The 23250-nt window shown below is 41.2% G+C and overlaps 1 protein-coding gene across 1 annotated transcript in view; it reads left to right on the plus strand.

Annotated features, from left to right (window-relative positions):
• Positions 1 to 23250, plus strand: part of LOC146553114 (receptor-type tyrosine-protein phosphatase N2-like) — a 220548-nt gene that overhangs the window by 135791 nt on the left and 61507 nt on the right. The gene's annotated exons all lie outside the window — the stretch shown is intronic.

The following is a 23250-nucleotide window of genomic DNA, read 5'->3' on the forward strand; positions in this document are numbered from 1 at the left end:
TGAAAATGTCGATGCCTGTCTGAGAAAAGTGTATAAAGTGTGTAGTGAGGGGTTTTAGCCTTAAAACATCTATAATAATTGTAAAAAATAAAGCTGGCTACTTTGCCGAGTTCACCTATCGCGGGTTATTTTTAGAACGTAACTCCCGCGATAAACAAGGGACCACTGTATTACAAATATATAATTATTAATCAATATATGACCTATTACTGCATGCATGTATTTGCAAATCCTGCCCTCTTTCATGGTTGAGTACATATCAACCAACAGCGGTCCACACATCAGCTACAGATTTTTTATCATGCATGCGACACTCACAATAAACATGCTATTTTAAAACCAATATTTAAGAAGGAAGTGACGCTCTTGAGATTAAGAGTATCTTTTAAAAGGCTGCCTTGCACTGAGATAAGCATGGAGACTTTACATGGAAGGGCTTCATTCACTTCCATTCTAGCTATTTTTTATCCACCGGCCTCGTGGACACGATTGCTGCTGGCTCAGATGCACTGTAGCTTCTAGCTGGTATTGTTTATTTAAAGAATGGAGAAAAGTTGATGGATGCCCTTTGGTCTGAATTCACATTACTTTCATAGTGGCATGCTGGGTCACAGTGTAAGAATGTAAGGAACATGGCCTTCAGCGATGAGCAGGACGTGTGAGTTTCGAGCAGCTCTCCTGCATGCCAGAGAAATGCCTGATGGCGATGTTTAGTCAGAAGGCTGTCCCACTGATGTTTCACAGTTGAGGGCGAGTGGGATGCAGTGGGAGGTGCAAGGGAGGATTCAGGCACAGGAGATTGTTGTCATGACAATGACAAGGGCTAGACTGATGGGGGGCAGCTAATGATGAATAATTATGCAAGGTTGTTTTGTTAAATATATTGTTCTTATTTTCCCTACTCCTGTTGTGAAAATTGTGACCTTGCCCCTGTTTTTTGGTTGCTTGGGAAAACAAGAAATGACTTGATGAATGGAGACTAAGTGCTGTTGCCGAGAATCCAGTTCACCGTAGAAACAACGATCCCCTCAGGCTTGGCCACTGCTATTCTGTAATATGTGCTCTCTGGGTCACATGTATTTAATATTCCAAGTGCAGCTAATGGCACCATGCTAGCTTTTGCATGGTGCATTATTGCCTGTGCTGGGCTCAGCTGAGGAATATAAGTATGCATTACAGGAAAGCTTGTAGTAAATAAATATTAGGCCAGACAGAAAGCCCATTTTCAGATGTTTGGTAGGTAGCAAATGAAGGTGATCATAACCCCGAAGGCCAAGCTGTTTGTTTTTAAAATTACATAAGAGAACATCAAGACAAGAGCAGAAGTGTCACATAAAACGAGCACTGCGCCTGTTTTATTTGAACTACCAGCCAGAACATTAACACAGGGAGGGAACAGAACACAGCTGATCATCTCATTGCCTTGCAGTGTAGTACTGGGAAACACTGGTGCTCATATTCATGAAGCTTAGACTTTGACATGTGACACTCACCTAAAATTGCTGGAAGGCAAAAAAGAACCCAAAACAATAAACCGACCTCAAAGCTCCCAAATTCCCCTCTGACCAAAACAAGCTCATTCCAGAGATAGGCAGAGCCTGTCCCAGCTGTCATGAGGCAAAAGGTGGGTTACGCCCTGGACAGATCACCAGTGTGTCACAGAGCTAGCACAGAGACAGACGACCATTCACACCTGGTAACCAATCTCTATGGGAGGAAGCTGGAGTACACTACCTGGAGAGAACCCATCCAAGCACAGGGAGAACTCCACTCCAAAAACTCCACCCAGAAATGCCCCAGCTGGCCTGGATTCAGCCTGGGAAGCAACAGTGCTAAGCCTTGCCCAACATGCTGTCCATTGCAACTGCAGTGAAACAAAAATACATGCATGGCTTTATTGTTTGGTCTTTGTGTGTGTGTGTGTGTGTGTGTGTGTGTGTGTGTGTGTGTGTGTGTGTGTGTGTGTGTGGTCCAACATGAGTTTTAAATGGATTAACACACTGTTTTGCTCCATCTCTCTATCCCACCAATGGTGTGAAGTTATAATCAGTCGTCCTTTTTGGTTGCTGCTCATTTAGCTTCAAGGTTTTGCTTCCTTTCATCTTATTTGCTGACAAATCCCTCAAACAGTCTCTGAAAGAACTTCAGAATCAGCCCCTTTTCACTATAAGTCTTGTGGTTTTTGCGAGGATATTTCAGGGCCACTGAGCTGACTGTTGAAAAGGGAAATAAGTGCTGGAAAAATGCACATAGACACACGTGCAGTCATAATATCTCTATGAACACAAAAGTCACACACTCCAGCACACAGCATTGGAAATACAAATTCACCCCGACCGCACACTTCCTAATCAACTCCTCACCCTTCCTCACATGGATACACAAACTGGCAAACTTGTTCAAGACATACTGGTTACACATGCTATCAGGTCCTCGCACACGCAGCAGCACGCACGCACACACAGGCAGGCAGCAGGAGGTCGTGTGGGTGATTGAATGTGAGGGAGAGGCAAGGCGACAAGCGTAGCATTCACCTTGATCAACAGCCTTTTCTCGGCTTTGAAGCGACGTGCACGCTAACGGTGCTGCTCTATTTTAACAAGCTAATCTGGGCCCAACGGCAGCACACAGGTATTACACACATACACATGCACACAATGGTGCAATAGTATGAAGCCTTATGTGTATGTGGGTGTTTGCAGCCTTGTGTGTTTATATATTCAATTCAGTGATTTAGATTTACAGATGTGTTAGACCCACTAATAAAGTAACCAGCCGACAGATGTGTTTATATCAGTTTTATTTGAATTATTACTCAGAGGCAGCCACAATAACTGGGGCTATTCTTCATAAAAGTAATGTATTAGACATTACTTGTTAGTCTTGTTAGTGTTAGACCTTAGAATTAGGTCTGTTGGGGGGGGGAGAGTGGTATACAAATGCATAAATATATATATATATATATATATATATATATATATACACACACACACACACACACACACATACACACAAAAAACTTGAATTTTACTATGTTTATTTATCGGATAAAATAAGTTGAATGTCACAGTTATTATTGTCTGGCCAGAAACAGCGGAGGTGTCCAAATTCAGAGGCTGCATCTACCTGCATCAACCTGAGGACTCGGCCTTTGCGGTCTAAGTGGGCCGGGTCCTCCGAAAGCCGAGTAGACCGGAAATGAGAGACTGTGAAATTGGACGGTCTAACCTTCAGAATTATGTCACAATCTCTCTCGGTGGAGTGAAACTCAGCCGTCTGCTCCTTGCTGTTTAAAAATATAACTGGGCGCTGGCGTAAATTCTCGACTATCCCACACTTCTGTTTAATCAGTTTTCTGTTTGACGTTTATTCAGCTGTGTGAAAACCAAGGAGGAACCCTCCTGAGGGATTAATAAAGTTTTATTTAAAGCAATACAGTTAAAAATCATACACAGAATGCATATATCCATATTTCGCAGACATCAATATAATCCTACCCTTTCACCCATGTGCCTCAAATGTAAGACAGAAATTGTTACCCTAACTCACAGCTTCTGGTCATGTTTGAAATTGCAAGAATATTGGTCTAATGTGTTATCTGAAATGGAGAAGATTTTCGGTTGTGAATTGGAGATGGTCTCTCATACTGGGTCTCCCCAGCCGGCGATTAATATCCAAGAATAATAGGAGATTGTACTGTGTTCTCACCTATGCGGCAAGGAAGAATATACTACTCCAATGGATTTATGAAAAAGCACCAACTGTTAAAGGTTGGCAAAGAGTAGTGTTGGATCAAGTGCCATTGGAATATCTTACATGTATACTGCACTCAAAAACAGATCAATTCTTTAAGGTGTGAGAACCATACTTGAACTATGTGGAACCTGATGTTTCTAATATTATGTTACAAGGATTCTCTTGAGTGTTCAAACTGCAGCGTAATACTGGGACCACAGGTATTGTACTGTATTGTATTCTCTCTTTATTTATTTATTTATTTTTTAGATGGAACTGAGCTGGTGTTCTGTGCCTAGTTATCAGTCTGTTTGTTTTGGTTTTGTTTATTATTTATTTATTTATTTTTGGTTCTGAATTGTACACTTTATTATGTTATCTAATTATGTACTATTTGTGAAAACAGAAAAAACTAATAAAAAAAAAAGTTTTAATCTAATAATTTTAATCTCAGCCAAACTGATTTACTCACAAACAAATAAAACACTGAAAAAGGCCAAACAATAACATGTTTAAGTTATTTAAGTGACTTATATATCATGTTTAGCCTGAGTAGCGAAAGGCCGCGGGGGTTTGAAAACGATGTGCCGGGAGTTTGCTGTTCTCCACGGCTCAGATATTTGAAGTTTACACAGCTACATTCTCGCCTGAAAATATGTTAAAAGTTTATTTTGTGACCCAGAAAGAGTAATAAGAGTAATATTAAAACTAAGTAGCTGCAGTAGTAGTAGCCATTGTTGGAAGCTGGAATTGGCTGGGCCAATCTGGGATATGGTTTTTCAATTTTGTTGTCTGGGTGGAAAATTGGGAGAAATTGGGGAGAATGGTGGCTCTGGGAGATTTTTGGGAGGGGCACTGAAATTTGGGATTCTCCAGGAAAAATCGGGAGGTTTGGCATGTATGTACATTACTTTCTTGCTCTGTAAATTGACCTGGAATTCATTGTCTCATAATTACCAGTTAACAATGCACACAGCAGCACAAGTCCCTATCCTAATGAGGACACACTTATGATCTTTGTCTTCATATTTAGATATGAAAACAAAGCCGACAGCACAAAGCAAAAATGAAAACCAGCACAAAGTGACTTCGAAGCGATCGCCACAGCGATTCTTCTTTAGAAACATGAGTAGGTAGAAACGAAGTCTGCAGCCTGACTGTTCTTCACTCCTTCTGTTACCTGTTGAAGTTCAGGGTCTGGCTGCTGGGCTGGGGTCGGCATTCTCTCAGCTATAAAGTCACGCTGGATTCTTGGCTAGCTTAGCATTAGCATGCTGTCTGTCAGATTCTTGTAAAGAGCTGATGTTTTGTTAGCAACATGGTGGTTTCTGTCCTGGATGCAATTTCCACTTTCCCATTTATGCCCTTGTCCTTTTTTGCAATACAGTAAAAAATAATGTCCTGTCTCCACTCCCCACAAGCTGCATCTCTGTACCGCTCCACTATTGCCTCCTACTGCACATAAACTGAAGCTGATTGTACCATAAGTCTGCAGGAAGAGAAGAAAAAAACATTTGTTTGATGTTTTTTTTCTTTCTGTGAGCCCAGCGTGCAGATAATTTAAGAACTATTGTAACACAAGTAACAACAATTACAACAATTGTAACTATAATGTAATTACTCATCTGAGAACACTTATTCACGCGAGATTTATTTATATTAGGAAGAAATCTGGTGGAGAAAATTACTATCAGGGTCTCACTGATGAACTCAGGTGAAATATGTCTAAAACTGTCACAAAGAAAGTCACATGTTGTTTAAGCTATTTAACATTAGTCATCCCAGGCAGTGTGTTGGGGGGAAAGCACAATCGTCTTAGTTGTTGTCTTTCCCTTTGTGTCATCTATTTATATAGTTGTTAGCTGTCCAAAGTTCCATTAATTAATTTACACTTTTCGTTTTAGTTGCATTAGCACCATCCACTGAACTGAGAAAGGGCACTGAGATCAGAAACGTTCTGAATTGCAGTCAAATATTTCATCATACTGAGGGAGGAGTCAAAAAAACACTGACCGCTGGCAGGAGAAGTCCTATAAAATGCAGCTGGATGCAAATCAAGACAATGCTGAGAAAGTGCAGATCAGAGGCCTTTGAAGAACGTCCTAAATGTACTTTTGTGAAAGCACCTTTAATTTTACAACAGTGACAGTAACCTTCCATGTTGGCTGCAGGCCTAGTGCTGTACAGCACATCAGGCAGTGCTGAACATCTATCAGATATTTATTTGTCACACTGAGGGAAGAAAACAATCCGCTGGGACCCACAAGCAGATGTAAAAACGACTTTAATGACGTGCGAAAAGTCATTGTTATCACCTTCCCCTCAGTCTGCATCTCATAAGAAAATAACCCTCAATTTATTTTGCAGAGCTCTGAGGCATCCTCCTTGACAGAGGAGAAGATGGCTGATAAAGGTGATGGTTGAAAGGAATCCATCCATCCTTTTCCCTCTTTTCCCCCCCTTCCTTCATTCCTCGCTCCCTCCCTTCATTCCTCTGCTGCAAAAAGAAAATCCATTTGATTTTTGAGGAGGCAGGGAAACAGAAAACATTTCTCTGGGCTTTCAGACAAAAGCAGGCTTTTTTCAAAATGCCACTGCTTCTTCAGCCAGGTGGCAGACGCACTCAGCACTAAACTGGTCAGATCGAGTTGGTGAAAGTAGTCTGGAGCTCTGCTGCGGTCACAACCTCTGAAGATAAAAGATATCTGTGAGAGGGCATGGTGTGTCAGTGATTTTATTTGCCATCTCTGCAACAAAATCTGGTGGAATACATTACAACCACAAAACTGAATTGTTTTCTTTATGCAGAACCGCAGTATAGATAGTGGACTGTGCCGGTGGGATGCCTCACTGCTTTTTGTGCAGCTCATTTGCACCAGAAGTGACAAACAGCAAACAGACAACCAGTGGTTTAAAAATTATTCAGTGCTGAGCTGCATTTTACTGTAGATGAAGACTTGTACATCGCCCTTTTTAATGTTTGAAACAAAGACATAGATCTTGTAGTTTTGCCTCTGTGCTACATCACCAGTATGACTGGAAATCAATCAATATGTGGTTGCAGTGCAAACAGACAATTTTAATTGATGGGGTTTTACAAAAAACTGTTCAAGTTTTACAGGCATTTTTATACATTCCTCTGTCTTCAAAGTTAAAAATGAATGTGGCGATCGACTATCAAGCAGTTTTATGGCCAGGTGAGGCTTGTTCTCTTACTGCTTCATCACAAAGGAAGTAGACGTAATATCTGAAGTTTTTTTTAAGTGTTGAGTTAGTATTTTGTAACTGTCCACTGTAGTTTCAGTATAATTTTAATATGAGACCCAAAGATGTTAGCGCAAGTGAAGGAGGCTATTATTAGGCTCAAAAACCCCAATAAACCTATCAGACAGACACAAAGTTTTCAAGTTTAGAATAAACAATACTGTGCATTAAAAAAAAAAACACTCAGCTACACCAAGAAGCCTGGAAGACCCCAGAGGATGGCTAAAGAGGATGATGACAGAATTATTTCCATAGTTAAGAAAAACTACTTCACAGCATCTAACCTAGTCAAGAAAAGTCTACAATCAAAAGACGCCTTCATGAATGGAAGTACAGAGCATCTACAAGAATTATGCTCAACACCAAGACGTTCAGATTAGACTTTGCCTAAAAACATCTAAAATAATCCACAAAAAATATCACAGATGAAATGAGAGGATGAGAGAAAAACAGATGAGAAGAGGAAGGTATGGAGAAGGAGAGAAACGGCTCATGATCCAAAGAATACCACATTATCTGTCTAACATGGTGGAGGCAGTGCTATGGGCATGTATGGCTGCCAGTGGAACAGGGCCACGGTTTGTCGATGATCTGACTGCTGATAGAAGTGTGCAGGGCTACATGCTCTGCTGAGATTTAGCCAAATGCTGCAAAAGCAGCCTAAGAGTTTCTTAAGATTTTCCTCAGTTGCAAAGTTATTCAACTGACCTCAGTAATAATAGAGCATGCTTTTTATTTCGGAAAACTCACCAACTGAAGGCAAAGCAACTCAAGGGAGGAGCACAACATTTGGTGATGTCCATGGGTTCTAGACTTCAGGCAGATCGGCTGCAAGTTATGTTTTTGTTTTAGGTAAAAAAAACAAAAACAGTTAAAATTAAAAAGAGTCTTTATATTTGAATTTAGGTTAGTTAGGGAGAACGGTGGTCGTTTCTCCGGTCCATCGAGTGCACCCAGACATCATTTAGCATTATTGTCATCAGTCAGTGCGTTCTTATACTGCAGGAACTCATCATTCATTTGGTGGGCAAACCTTAAAGCAGGTGTTCTCAAAGTTTTGATGTGTCAGTTTAGGAATCTAGCATCGAATTTAGGGCCAGACAAGAAAAATGGAAACATCAAACATGTTTGTGATGTGTCCAGTCAGAGAGTATACACGGATGCATAATGGCGGAAAAACTGAACCTAAAGAGAAATGTTTCTTTGGTCTCATTCTGTGATATGTTTGCACATATCTTTTAAATAGGACCATCGTTTGCAAAATAAACTGTATTAAATAAGAGTAAAATAGTTGAAAGAAAGAGATGTCTCACAGACATCCATACAGTCTGACTTCTTTTTAAAATCAGCAGCGTTTCCACCTCCTCAGAATTAGAAAGAATGCAGGTTTAATGTACCATAGCTTCTCTTCTCTTTTCAACCCAGGAGCAAAAATTATTTTTCACATATAGTCTTTGTGTTGTTTAAATGTTAAGTTTCCAAAAAAAAACATTGACTGTAATCAGTAGAAACAAATTCTAGTCTGGTGTGTGAGTCATGAAGTTAATTTACAACCTTTACAGCCTTTTATTTTGGACACATAAAACAAGCAAACCAATGTATACACAAACCTGTGTGACATTCACATTTAATGTCCCTTCAGTAAGCACTTTGTCATATCTTCAGTGGACTGGACTTGCTTTCGGATGCAGTGTTATTCAGGGACAGCAGTCGAAGGGCTCTGCCAGGGAGTTAGTTTAAGTCAATTACAACAATAACTGAGTGGGTATCATTGGCCTGTTGGTGAAAGTTTAACCTCCTAGGACCTGGCGTCCGCATATGTGGACATCACATTTTGGGTTATCTAGAGCAAAATACTCAATTTTGCTCTACAAGGTCCTGATATCCACTTACGAGGACATTATACTGCTACTGGTCTATCGAAATTTTAAACGAATATCATATATGTGGCACTCATTTTTCTTAGAAACAAAAATCAGGTAAAAAAAATATCTGGTAATTCTTTGTTTTTACATTCATCGGATCCCAATTTGCCCAAATATCATAGAGAAATTAAAAATGTTGCTGTGGAAGAGTTCAGGTCTTAGGAGGTTAACATATGTTTCAATAAAATGCCAGTGCTACTGTTTTCAAAGGAAAAAGATATATTTGTGCTTTAGCCACAGGTGTCCCAGCATGTTCAAGTTACCAGGAAAACATTTTAACAAATGAGCAGACGGTTTTATGGCCAAGGACAGTCTCCGCTTGTTTAACGGCGGGGAACAGCATACAGGACATGGCGCCTTTAAACTCTCGTGGTGTGATTGGACTGGTGAAGTGGAGCTCGCAGACTTAGACCGCCTGATGGTGATGCTGCTCCAGTCAAGACTGTCAGGAGAATTGTTTCATGCTCGCCCCTCTGACTGCAGAAGGAAGACAGTTACATCGGCCTCCGCTGTCAAGCCATTTTCCAGCATGTGAAGTGAGCTTAGCCAAAGGTACAAGACAGAGCAGTGTGTGTGTGTGTGTGTGTGTGTGTGTGTGTGTGTGTGTGTGTGTGTGTGTGTGTGAAAACCTGAGGAAGGGGATAAATAAATAAAAAATGAAGGGGACAGAAAGCCCAGTCAAGTCTGGGTTCATGCACTCTTTGGAAAAAAAAATTGTGGCCACTGTTGTTTGCTGTTAACTCATTCACTGCCAGCCATTGGCAGTGAATGAGTTAAACCCATTGACTCATTCACTGCCATTGACGGCTATAGACGTCAATGGCAGTGAATGAGTTAAGCATGAAGCACTTCATCATATGAAGCCTATAGGGTCACTATTTTTTAATGGTTTTGCTACAAAGCGCTACATCCGTTACTTTTTGCTCTGCATTTACCTTAAATTTTAACAGAGCTTCTTGCACTCTTGTTTTGTTTTGTGCTCATTGTAAAGATGGAAAGTCCTCAGAGTATTGAGTGTGTTTGGGTCTCCTTTCTGCCCAGAACTGGAAAGGTACATCCTCATTTTCTTTGGTGCAACTAGCAGGTTTTCAATCGCTGCTTTAACACAAACTGTATGAAATACTTTGTCACTGTCTATTTGTCAGTCAGACCAGATGTTATGCTTGCTTACTGTATGCTGAAGATTTATGTCCCAGGGGGCATCGGGGCTGAGGGGCTACCATATCATGCAGATGATGGCTCTTTTGTCTTGGGTGCCATCCTTGAAGACAAGGCATGTGGGGGCAGAATGGTGGGTCACAGGAATCCAAAATACTTGCACCACACAAAGGACAATGGTTTGGTGGTCCTGGGCTGAATGAGCTGTCATTTTGTTGAACAACATGAGAGACAGCCTTTCATTTCGTATCCATCGGTGACCGTTTGAATATCACACAAGCTGTTTGTGAGTATCCAGGCGATGATGGCCTCTGATGTCGTTACCATCTGACAGAGCTGACGGCGGAGTTGATGGCCGTGTCGTTCTGAAGCCGTCACACAAAGAGGGAGACATGACTGTTTTTTAAGGTTGCAAGTTGAGTGATGTTTTCCGAGCTCATTATGTGGAGATTGTTGGTCTAAAATCCTCTGTTCATCCATAGTTAATGACAGTGGGGACTTCTCACTCTGGGTTCTGTGAGGCTTCAAGTGATAGCAGAGAGAATAAAGTCAAGTAGTCTCATGCGGAGAAGAGATCTTAATGGTCGCCATCAATCTTCTCATTTTACATGTCAACAAAAAGAAACAAAAAAAACTTAAAACCTCAGCAAAGCACCGTGGAAGTGTCGTGCAAACAAATTCGCAATCTCGAATTACGATTTATAGCCAACAAAAGGAGCAGTGGAGAAAACGAAATAGTTAGTTCTGACTAAAAACTACCGGGGCAAGGTCAGGTGTGAAGTTCACAGTGAAGGATCCTGGGAGAAGTTTTAAAAATAACAGTTGGACTACAAACACAGGGTAAGTATTTGGTCTCAGACATATCTGCAGTTAGCTACCAGTATTAACATTGCAAGGCCTCATTCAGCTGAGTAGATGCAGGTTGAACTCAAACCTGGCTATATAGCATGTGGTCGGCCGCTCAATGCACTTAGCTAAGCCAGCGCCCAACAGGCACTTTAAATCTAAAATGCTTGCGAGGATCACTTGTTTTAACAGGTAACGTGATGTAGGGCTGTGCAATATGACCAAAATCTCATATCCCGACATTTATCGTCCCGACAACGATATATATCACACAATTTTTACATTTTCTGTAAATTCTGTGAATCTTGGGCAACTCGACTTGTGTGAAGTGTTTTCAGCTGGATGTTGTGTACCTGGAGTCGAGTCATATGACCGATGCATGAAACTATACATTTTTAGACATACGGTAAGTGTAAACGGCTGCAATTTCTTTGTATTTATTACATGATGTGCTGCGGGGAAAAGCCTGTTCTAAGGTTTACTTTTTTTGCACCTCACCTCTCATCCGTAAACACTCTGCATACTATTTCACGTGATTCCGTTTATTTTGAAAAATTCATTTAATACCTTCCTGACTGGTATTAAATAGATAATTTGATAATGGCTTTAATTGGGTTGAAAGTTTAATTCCTTTATCTTAATATATACAACATATCTGATGTGCTGTTTTATCATTATATTTTACCTGGGGTGCAGAGAATATGAACCAGCTTCAAAGGATGCAGAAGTGGCCAAAAAGCGTCTGCAACCATCAGGTTTGACACTACAGGATTGCCAAGTGTTATGTTAAGAAGACATTTCCTCCTTGTTGAATTTGGAAAAATTCCCACTTGTGAGAATTTCTGTGCTTGAATCTGGGACACAAAATTGCTAATTTTACCAAATGGTTTGAATTTTTCTACCCAGCTAGCACCATTTCCCCCTTTTAACAGCATGTTTCCTCTACTTATGTCATCCACGGAAATCTAGGATAGCATGTTCCGTCAGCAAAGAACAGCATGGCAACTAGGATCCAGGAAGTCCATTCAGTATGAGTACAGTGCTCCTTTCAGATAAATCTGATCCTTGTAAAGAAGAGCATCCACAGCACCTCCCTTTACACTAATGTGCATGCAACTGTGGCCTTGTAAGGTGCTGCTGAATAACTGCTAACTAAATAAAATCCAGCTGAGTGAGTGTTCATAACCTCATTTACAAGTCTTCATGATAATCACAGCTACCTGTTTTCAGGCTGCTTTATAAAATGTACACACAGACTTCAGGTTTAATAAAAAATCACCTTCATTCAGTTTGTGAAAATGTTAACAGTGAACAAATGTTAGAGTAACATAGTCCTTGAAATAGAAAGATTCAATCTTCAAAAAGCAATTAAACACAGGGAGTTGTCCAAGTCTGAAAAAAAGAAAGCGATATTGCAAAGAACTCTGAGGTAAAATTACGCCTCTGCTAAACAGTTAACTTGGTAGCAGATGTAAATTCTGCTGCTCCTGCTAACTGTCTTCACCATTAGTACTGGAAGCTAAATTTTCCAGAGAACAGTCCTAAAATGGGAAGAGAAAAAATATCCAGTGAGTGGCAGCTCTCTGGGCGAAAGCGCTTTGTGGATGTCAGAGGTCGGAGGAGATGTGCCAGACAGCTTTGAGTTGATAGGAATGCAACAGTAACTCAAACCACCGCTCATTACAACCAAGGTATGCAAAAGAGGATCTCTAAAAGAAGAACTCATTAAATCTTGGTCGAAAGATGGGCTACAGCAGCAGAGGTACTCCTCCTGTCGGCTAAGAACAGGAAGCTGAGGCTATAATTTTCTGACTTGGACAACAGAGGGCTGGAAAAACGTTGCCTGGTCTGAAGAGATTCTGCTGTGACATTCAAATGGTAGGCTCCGAATTTGGGATAAATGAAATGAAAGCGCAGATCGCTGCTTTGTTCAACTAGTGGCGCTGTAATGGTGTGGGGGATATTTTCTTGGTGCACTTTGAATCCTTTAGCAGGGCCGGCCCGTGGCATAGGCCGTGGCTCAAGAGTTAGGAGTTCGCCTTGTAATCGGAAGGTTGCCGGCTCGGACAGTCTCGGTCGTTGTGTCCTTGGGCAAGACACTTCACCTGTTGCCTACTGGTGGTGGTCAGAGGGCCCGGTGGCGCCAGTGTCCGGCAGCCTCGCCTCTGTCAGTGCGCCCCAGGGTGGCTGTGGTTACAATGTAGCTTGCCATCACCAGTGTGCGAATGTGTGTGTGAATGGGTGGATGACTGGATATGTAAAGCGCTTTGGGGTCCTTAGGGACTAGTAAAGCGCTATATAAATACAGGCCATATATAAATACAGGCCATAGGCAAATGCTAAGGGCGCCGTCCATCAGGGGGCGCCACGCCAGTGCCATAAATGTTGAAAAAAAAAAAAAAAGTTGGTACTATTAATTCTAAATACAAAAAATAATCCCACGTTAATTAAAATGCAAAGTAAAGCTTATTTAATAGAAACATTATTTGTTACAACATTACGCCCCCCCCCCCCCCCCCCCCCCCGCACGGTGCGCCCCCTCCCTCCCGGTATCATGGTTCCTTTTGGACGTAACCACATCAAAAAATCAACACAAGATGTCAAAACGGCCAAAACTGTCAGGTGGCCAGGGAAGAAAAAAGAGAAAAGAAGAGGAGGAGAAACGAGAAAAAGACAGAGGTAGGTAACGTTAGCCTACATGAAATTATTTGTCTGAATGTGATAGTAACCTAAATTTTTAGCATTAAGCTAATGTTACATGATTCGCTAATTGCTAATCAATAAATAGCTAGTTAACTGTTTTAACGTCAGTTAATATTGTGGAGGGGGCTAAATTGTTATGGAAAATAATAATGTAACGTTAGGTAATTACAGTACTCCCACCTTTCCCACCATTCCTCATTTGTATTCATCTTTTAAGCAGGTGTTTTTTGTTTACATTGTTATTGCCTTCTGGTTAGCTAACGTTTACCCTGCAGGTAATAGTCACTTTTCCACCCCTGTATATATTACAGTTGTAAGCCTAGTTGTTAAAGTGCACATCATTAATGTTAATTAAGCAATATCACATGAGAGGGAATGCTGTTTTTTAATATGAGCACTGCTGTGATTCGGTCAAAGATAATCATAACATAACATTCTCATATGATATTATACTGTTACTTTGCATTCTGCTATTCAGCATTTCACTGTAATGATGACAATAAATTGAATCTAATCTAATCTGCATATCAGTTAACATCATATATATATCTCTTTGGTTTTTCATTTATATTATATCATTTCATTTTATTCCTGGAATCATGTTTTTATTATTAGACTTTAATACTCAGTGGTGTCACATACTCCTCTCTTCAGATGCACTGTTGAAGTTTCTAAATCCCACCCCTGGGCCATCTACCACATCTACCGCTGCTGCCTCCACTTCAGCAGCACAACCCACCAGTGATGCAGCATCAGCAGCACAACCCAGCCATGATGCAGCAGCATCAAGCGGTCTTCCTGTTGCCTTATTTATATTGTATTTTTAATTTATTTTATCCAACTTGTTGACACGTTTTATTGTGTTTATGTATGTAAAATTTATTGTATTTCATATATTCATTTTTTATTTTTTGTATTCATTTATTTATTCATATCTTTTTTTATCTTGTTAATTATTCTGATTGTGAATTTGCTTTCTTTAAGTAAAAAAAAAAGAAGGTCAAAGACAAAGCTATTCGGTTTCTTGTGAGTACATACACTACACTGCCGATGTAGGGGGGCGCCACCTAAAATCTTGCCTAGGGCGCCAGATTGGTTAGGGCCGGGCCTGTCCTTTAGTATCAATTGAGCATTGCTTAAAGACCACAGCCTACCCGAGCATTGTTACTCATTTATGTACATCCCTTCATGACCACAGTGTACCCATCTGCTTTCAGCAGGACAACAGTTCATGTTATGAACCACAGATCATCTGATAGTGGTTTCTTGAATACGGCAGCGAGTTCACAGTACTCAAAAGGCCTGATCTCAGTCTAATATAGCGCCTTTGGGATGTGTTCAAAAAGCAGATTTGCATTATGGATGTGCATTCAACAAATCAACAAATCAACATTCAACAAATCCATATTGACAAGACAGCATGAAGCTGTCTTGTCAATATGGAAAAAAGTGCATCTTTCTTCAACTATGACAAGATATCAGCTTTGTTGTAATTTCTTTACTCTCAGCTGTGGGAACATAACATTTCAAAACCTTGAGATTTATTTCCGGTTGGATGGAGGAGTCTCCTTCTTGGTCGCCCATTTTTAACCAAACCTTAATACTGCTCTTAGTCACATAAGTAACAAAAAATCATATCACACATCCATAACAATCTAAGTCGAAAGATAAAATAATTTATCAATTTAAATAAATCTCAAAGCACTTTCTGTATTATTTGTATTTATGTACCATGAGACGCTCCACTCACCAAGAAAAATATACTGTATTGTACCATAACAATGTAGCTTGCTCTGAGTACATTTTATAACATTAATATTATCAATATTTACAGTATTAAGCTGGAAGTGGAAAAAATAATGACAGTATATGTGCACATCTGAGTTAATATATTGGCAAACAGATGTCTATGTACATATCCAGCAAGTACGTTGCCACATGAATAATCTGAGTGGATGTATTTATCTTCCTTTGAGCAAATGTTTGGCCTCCACGCGCTCCTGAGTAAAAGCGTCTGTCTCTCCCACTGTTAGTGTATCAGCTGTTTGGTGCTATGGGAAAGTATTTCCCATAATAGGTGGACCAAACTAACCAAAGTTCTCTAGGTTGGAACTGCTTGATTGAGAGTTCAGAGTTAACACATTAACACTTCTGCTTATGGCCTGATGTTAAAACTGTGATGCAGACACATAAAATGCAGGAACAGGTAGTATTGCATTGTGTGTGTGTGTGTGTGTGTGTGTGTGTGTGTGTGTGTGTGTGTAACAAAAACAGAAAAACAGCAAGCGATTTTCATGTTGCTAAAAAGGAAGAGGAAATCAAATACAGGCCACCAAAGCTCCCCAACTTTGTCACTTCCAGTTCTTTTTGCTTGCGTTCAAAGCATCGAGAGTTGGACCGATGGGAGGTGGGAGGTACCGGTCAGCCCCCCCTAAACTCCACCAAGCAACTCCCTGCCCCCACCCTCCTAGCCCTCTCGGCACACAGAGGAGAGCAGGGTCTCCGCTGCCTGCCACCTCCAGCTGCCACCAAGGAGGACAAAAGATTGTGTGGGGGTGTATGTGAAGGAGATGCGGGGGACTGAAAAGAAAGATGAACTGAAGAGCCCCACACACACACACACACACACACACACACACACACACGCTCCCCAGGAAGGACCTTGTCAACTGCATTAGGCAGCATCTCCTCTCTTTGCCCTCTCTTTTTAATTTTTTTTCAAGCTGCAAACACTGTTAAGTTTGTTGTTTTTCCATCCACGCACACACAGACAAAAAACCCCAACAAACATCTGACATCAGGAAAAAAAAAATTCTGACTCAAATGCACAAACACACATGCAAGTACGCTGACAAACACACATGCAAGTACGCTGACAAACACAGCTTCCCAACTTAATTCTGTAACGGTCCACGTTCGCTGCAGCTGTTAGTCCTTTTCACTCTCGCCAACAATGATTACGAAAGAAGAATAGCTGGATACAGTAAACTGAAAGACATAAATCAATCTGTATGTGATTGTTTTTTCAAAGCTATGAGCAAATATTTGGTAATGTATTAAATAAAACTAATATTTTTCACATGCAAACAGTTAGGTCACAGTCAGGTCCTTCAATTTAAATCAAAACTGCAAGTAAGCTGTCAGTTTCTATTTGTTATACCGCACAAACAGCTCACTTTCTGTCAATAGTCATACACATCAATACTTTTTTTTTTTTTTTTTTACGAGTGAGAGAAAAATCTTTTAGTTCAGTGGAAGGAAATCTACACATTTTTTACCTTTAACTATGCCCTAAATCCCTTCTACGAGTAACAAGTTCCAATAGTCCTAAAATCCTATTAAAGTCAGATTGGGAAAGAAAACACTGCATTGCCCATGGAGATAATTCTGCTTAAAGAGAAATCTTTAGTCGCCTGAATTGTCTTGAATCGAGCAGCAGTTTCTTGGCAGCAGAGGACTGATGTGCCTGAAGATATTTCCATTTGTTCCCAGAAAGCAAACCGATGTCGCCACATCTACAGAATAACTTTAATTTGATTGAAGGAAAACAAGATTTTAAGAAGCAGCACGAGTCGGAATGACTTGTAAAAAGGAATGTCCTGCTTTTTTCCCCTTTATTCCCTCTCCTCCTTTCCTTACAGCCTCGTCCCTTTCCTTTGCCTCCTTCCCTCATCCTTCCTGTCCTGTTCGGGGTTTTTTTTTTCAATCCTCTCTTCGTTTTCCCCCCTTTTCTTTTCATTCCCTTTTTACTCTCTTGTCCTCAACTCCTCTTCCTCTCCTCTTCCTCCTCCTGTCGGCAACATGTGGAGCCGTAGCCATGGCAACAAGGGAGGTGACATGTGCTGTAGACAGGCAGGGAATGGAGGGAGGGATGGGAAGAATATAAGGAGGAGCCCCACAGCACATTTGTAGTCTCTCTCTCCTTAAAAAAAATAGCATCATTCCTCCCTCTGGAAGTGGAGGCTGCTCGTCCTCTCCTCTCTTTTCCTGTCATCTCCTCTCCAAACGTATCTTGAATTGCATCAGGAAGAAGACAGGAGAGAAATCTTTTGGTGCATTTCTCCTTTTTTTTTTCTTTTCTTTTTTGTTGTTTACAAGGGATGAGGTTAATGGCATAAAAAAGAAGAGGGGGAGGAAAGAAAGCTGGGAACTTTCTTTTCTTTTCTTTTTTTCCAAAGGAGAGAAAGGAGATGATGGGAGGAGATGAAACTCCCTCTCTCTCCAACTCACTGACTCTCTCCTCCTCCTCCTTTGGTATGATGCTGTCTCTGAGTCTGTGGAGTCCGTGCAGCCGGAGTGGAATGGGAAATAGACGCAAGAGGAGGTGTCTGTTGCATTACCTCACCATGGATTTTTGGTAGGTTTTAATTGTTTTGCATGCTAATGTGGGCTGATTTTAATCAGTACCCACAGCTGTCGAATTGTCCCACAAATCTTTGCGAAATATTAAAGATGATGGGTCTGTTCTGGTGTCGCTCTTTTCAGTCATTTCTCTAAAAGAGACGAAGGAGTGTGCCCTGGTTTTAAACACATTGTTTTTCAAATACAATATTGCATCAGTTTAATTTAGAACCTAGTGTGTCGATAGAAATTCCTTCGCTTGATTAAAAATTGCCTAAAATTTGTCCCGGAAAGTCGAATATTTTAAAGGTGAACGCGCAGTGGGAGTATCCGTGGAGTTTAGACAGTGAGTGACGGCGCACCGTGGTCGAGGGGGCTTCATGCAGCTGCATCTCACCGTAACATTGTAATAACATTCAGTTTAATGGGATTTGCTGCTGTTTTCATTTTGCTCAGCTGCCGCCTCGCACTGCTGGAGTGCGAACTTTAAATAACCTTGTGGTTTGTTTTCTTTTTGTTTTTTAATGCTGTGATATTCATCTTCGAGGATTGCCCTAATTTGTGTGCAATTTGTGATATCGCAGAAGAATCGGTTTAATCCGGTGAAGGTGAGGTGAAATGAATAGAGTTGTTGCTTGGTTTTTAAGTGGGTGCTTATACGAGCAAAGGATCATTTTTTTCTGTTTTGTGCAAAGTTTGACTCAGGTGCATTTGAATTTGGGTGCGTGCAGTGTGCAGACATCAGTGCACGGCGTTTGAGAGTGTGTGGGTGTGTTGTTAAAAGACATACATACCTGCAACTGTGCACCAGCAGATGTAAGTACATGAAATGTAATGTAGTCATATTTCTTGCAATGCACGCATAGTAAAAATGTACTTATTCATACATCCCGCTATATGTGTGTGTGTGTGCGTGCGTGCGTGCATACATGTGCATGAATGATGTGTTTCTCTGTGCTTGTTTGCTGAAAGGTTTTCTTGAAACCCTGGTTGAACTTTTTCAAAGGCCCGGAATGAATCAGAGGTGAGGGATAAATCTTTTCTACAGCGGTCGTCGTCCAGGAAAACAAAAGCTGGCCGGCGCTCTCCCTCTGACCTTTTTTACCCATTCTGAATAAGCCGGAGCCGTGCAAATCCATCTGCCTTTTGTCTATGGAAGCCTGGCTAATCCACACCCCCATTCACGCACACACATATACACCCCGTCACACTCATACCGACCAGGAGACTTAACCGCTCCACCACCAAACGTCCACGCAAAACCAAAGACCAGAATCATTCGTTTTTCCGATGAATGATTTACTCACATTTTTGAGGAGAGTTAACCTAAATCTATTTTCTTAATTGATTTAAGTAAGGTTTTAGTAGTAACAGCTGCAAAGAAGATTATTGTAAGTCTATGGAATTTAGGCTGCTGCCCACATAAGTAAGATTTTAACACTAAACTGCTTAAAGAAATTCACCATGTGATTAAAAAAACAAAAAACAAAGGTGTTCTGCTATTCTTTTTGTTCTTTTCCCTCCTGTGTAAAGGCGCCTATCTGTCTGCAGGGAGTGTGTCTGATATTTGCTGAAAAGAGATGAACCTAGCAGCGTCTACAGCCAGACAGACAGCCGGCATCCTTGACGGGCTACATTAATGCTTTTCAGAAATAGTCAGGAGGCACTGCACACTGTATGTCAAATCACATTTGCTTATGTGAAATGAAGAATTTGCAAGTACAATCGATTTTTGTGGGAGCAGATGGACAATGGAAGTGGAAGCATGAAAGGAACTCCCATCTCCCCTCTGCCTTTGGGGAGAAAACATTCTTCTTTCATGTTCAGACGCTCGCTCAAAAAGTCTTGATCAGAACGGCCGATTTACTTCCAGAAACAAACAGGATTTCTGTAGCTTTTTTCTTTGTCTGTCTGAACCATGAGAAAAATACTTCCGAGCCAGGAATGATTTAGATTAAAGCCTGAATTTCTGTTTTAATCCGTCCAGCGATTCAACCCAACAGTCGTAGTGATATTCCTTTTTCACCTACAATCACACCAGCAACGTGAACCAATTTACATTTCCTTTCATTTCTATGTGCTGGGTTGTAATTCACCTTAGATTGAAAGGGTTAAGTCTCGGGAGTGAGAAACGATGAAGGCCTTAGAACCGCAGAGACGAGCAGATTGCCGCTTATTACTGGAAACATACAGTACAATATAGGTAACACACTTACATCGAGTACAAGCTTTCGAATGCAAGTGTTTCGTTTCATAATGCATATTACCGAAAAGGCTGTACAGTCATTTTCACAGTAATGGCTGCATGCGTTGGCTCATGTGTGAATGTTCCACCTCCCATCCTGAGCAAACATTTGATTTTCACTCATTGCAAATTTCTGCTACATCTGCCACTGCAGCTCGGCTAGAATGGCTGCTCGTTTTTCATAGCTGTGAACTAACAAGTCATACGCCCTCAAGTCGCTCTCTCGCTCTCTCCCCCTCTTACGCTCAACACACACTCTTCCACCCCCCTTTTACTGTTACTAACAACTGCAACCAAACTTGATTAAGCAGGTGGGGTCAGGCTACATTTGTTTGAATCAATAGACAGACATGCTAGGCAGCCATGATAAAGAGGCCGAGGGAGGAGGTGGGATCAGTGCGTGCGTCTCTGCCTGTGTGTGTGTACGGAGTGGGGAGTGTGCTTTGGAAACGCCGGCATCTGTCCCGTGAAAGATGACTGAGCTGTTACAGTTAGGGCCTTGAATTATGGGCCATTACTAGCCAAGCAAGATGCAATCCCTCTCCATGAAACTTAATTTGACAAAACAATGAGATGACTCGGGGAGTAAAATGACAAATGAAGTTATTTGATCCGCGGGTTTAAAAAAAAATACATTTTGCAAAAGATGATTGCAGTGGAAGCATGTAGAATCAGCAATAATGCATTATTAATGGGCTTGCCGAGCCCACAACGCATACAGGCTACTGCTCAGCTACTTTTGTTTATGATGCTTTCTTAACGGCTGATATTTTTTGCCGCGATCTTTTACATTAAAAGCGCATTAATGAGGAGAAACATTAAAAATACACAAGCCAACCACAATCAATTGCGTCTGCTCGTGCAGATGTGTAATGCAACATTAGGACAAGCAGCCATATAAATGTAATATAAACAGACTCCCTACATTACTGATTCATGAACAGGCTCTATAGTAAGTTGAGTTTGCAGATAAATCTTTAATGTGCCCTGTACTTCAAAGCTGAATCACAATTTTTACTTCTCATACATATATATATATATATATTTTCTTCTTTAATTCAGAGCCTTACTCGGAGACAGCCGCTGTTTTTTTTGGGTTTTTTTCAGGGCCGTCACATTACTATGCGACCAGCTTTTACAGTATGGCTCAGAACTCCCCAAGCAAATTGGACACCCCACAAAGCATCGGACAACTGTTGTCCCCCATTGTGTGTGTTTTTGCGGGCACTCTTTATTAGGTGCTGAATGCAGCAGCAGCAATGAATGAAATCACGGGGTGGGGGGGAACGATGAAGGGAGGGTGCATTATCGAGTGATGATGGCGGTGGGGTGGGGGTCACTCCCCGAAACCTCACAAGAATTCCAGAACAATCTTTAACAGGGTAGAGCGGTCCTTTTCCCACCTCCCAGGGTTTCAGGGCTTCTCTGTGCTGACAGGCAGGCAGGAGGGATCCGACAGGACTGCCCCTTTTCTCCCTGCTGCTTTCAAAGCCTCCTTTCCATTAACTCACCACGCCACACCTCGCCTAATCTCCGTGACCTCTACCACTGAGGGACAGGGATTTTTTTTTTCCGCCCCCTCCCTTTTTTTTCACCCTCAAGCTGCCTTTCTCCAGGGTTGAGAAAACCTTTGTTTTTTTTCTTTTTGAAATCATTATTTTTCTCTGTCAGAATACAAAAGTAATTTTAAACAAGCTTAATATGCAACATAAAATTACAGCTAGGACAAACTAATGATGAGTGCAGTGATAAGCATAGTTATGTGCTTGGGACCATCAAGCGTTTGAATTTTTTGTACCCGTAAATGAGTGGTAATCTCTTTTGTGCGACAAAGATATGGGGAAAAAAATGGTTCCAAATAAGGAACAAGTCAAGAAAAGCTGTTTTTGCGATTGATTTCTTTTGATAATTCTTTGTCAAGAGGAATTACAGGCCTGTCATTGGCTATGCAATTTGTAGCTCTACTCTTTTGGTTCTTGCCTCGCTCTTTGTTGGCAAGATCATTATGCTGTGCGTAATAACGGGGAATTATGTTGCCTATTGTTAACTAGTAGTAGTCAGGTAAAATGCAACAGGCCCATTATCTGGAGCTCGCTGGTGTCTGAAAATGAACAGCAAGCAGCAGTCGGAGCTGCAGCTCATAATGAACAGCTCAATAAGACTTACTTCTCCGCTCTCAAATGATTGCACATTCGTGAAGCAGTTCAGACAGAGACTTTTATCATACAGTATGTGTCCATTGTGTTATCTTAAGCAGCTGACTGGTTGAAAAGAAATCTTTAATCTCTAGTTGTTTGCTGAAGGATCTGGTTCTCTCACGCTGGATTAAATTGCAGCTGAGGTCGGAATTGGCGAGGCACTTGCTCAAGACAGCAGAACGTCTGTTGCCTCTGAGCATGGTGGTAGAAAATTCCTCCAATATAGCAAGCGGGGTGTTGAGCTGTCTAGAGACATCCAGAATGCTTTACTAAACAGGAGTTTATGCATTCTATGCACTCCTGGGCACAGATGGTGGAACAAACGCTTGTGATTATACTTTTCATCGAGCGCAGTGATATGCATGTTTATGCGTTTCCAAAAAAGGAAAGAAAAGAACCGTGTGATTTACACTTTCATCTACCCATGCAAAGACAAGCATTATTTTGGAACCCTGATTAGTAGCAAAAATAATTCGCGCTTATATTATCTTGTCAATCGAAGGATTCCAGTGTGACTTGTTTTGGGGGGGTTTTGGCCTCTTTGGTGGCTGCTTTAATCCAGGAGTATCAGACCATGTGCCATGAAGCTCTGAGAGCCTGCAGGGTTGTTCCAATCAAACACTCTGCCAGATGATTTTGCAGATTAGTTCCTCTTGTCTGACTGATCAGTAAAATCACCTGAAAGCATGCACACTCTTAGGTACACAGCTTCGCACCCCTGCGGGTTTTTTTTCTTCCCAAAAGCACCTGCTTCCATCACGACCGCAGTCATTTTTAGCAGGGTGGATGAATCAAAACCCTTATCTTGACATTGGCAGCACCACGCTCTACCCAT

This window comes from Mchenga conophoros, linkage group LG18, assembly GCF_057382185.1.
Source record: "Mchenga conophoros isolate Kocher_MC1m ecotype Shallow Benthic linkage group LG18, M_conophoros_male_GT1.1, whole genome shotgun sequence".
Lineage (NCBI taxonomy): Eukaryota > Metazoa > Chordata > Actinopteri > Cichliformes > Cichlidae > Mchenga > Mchenga conophoros.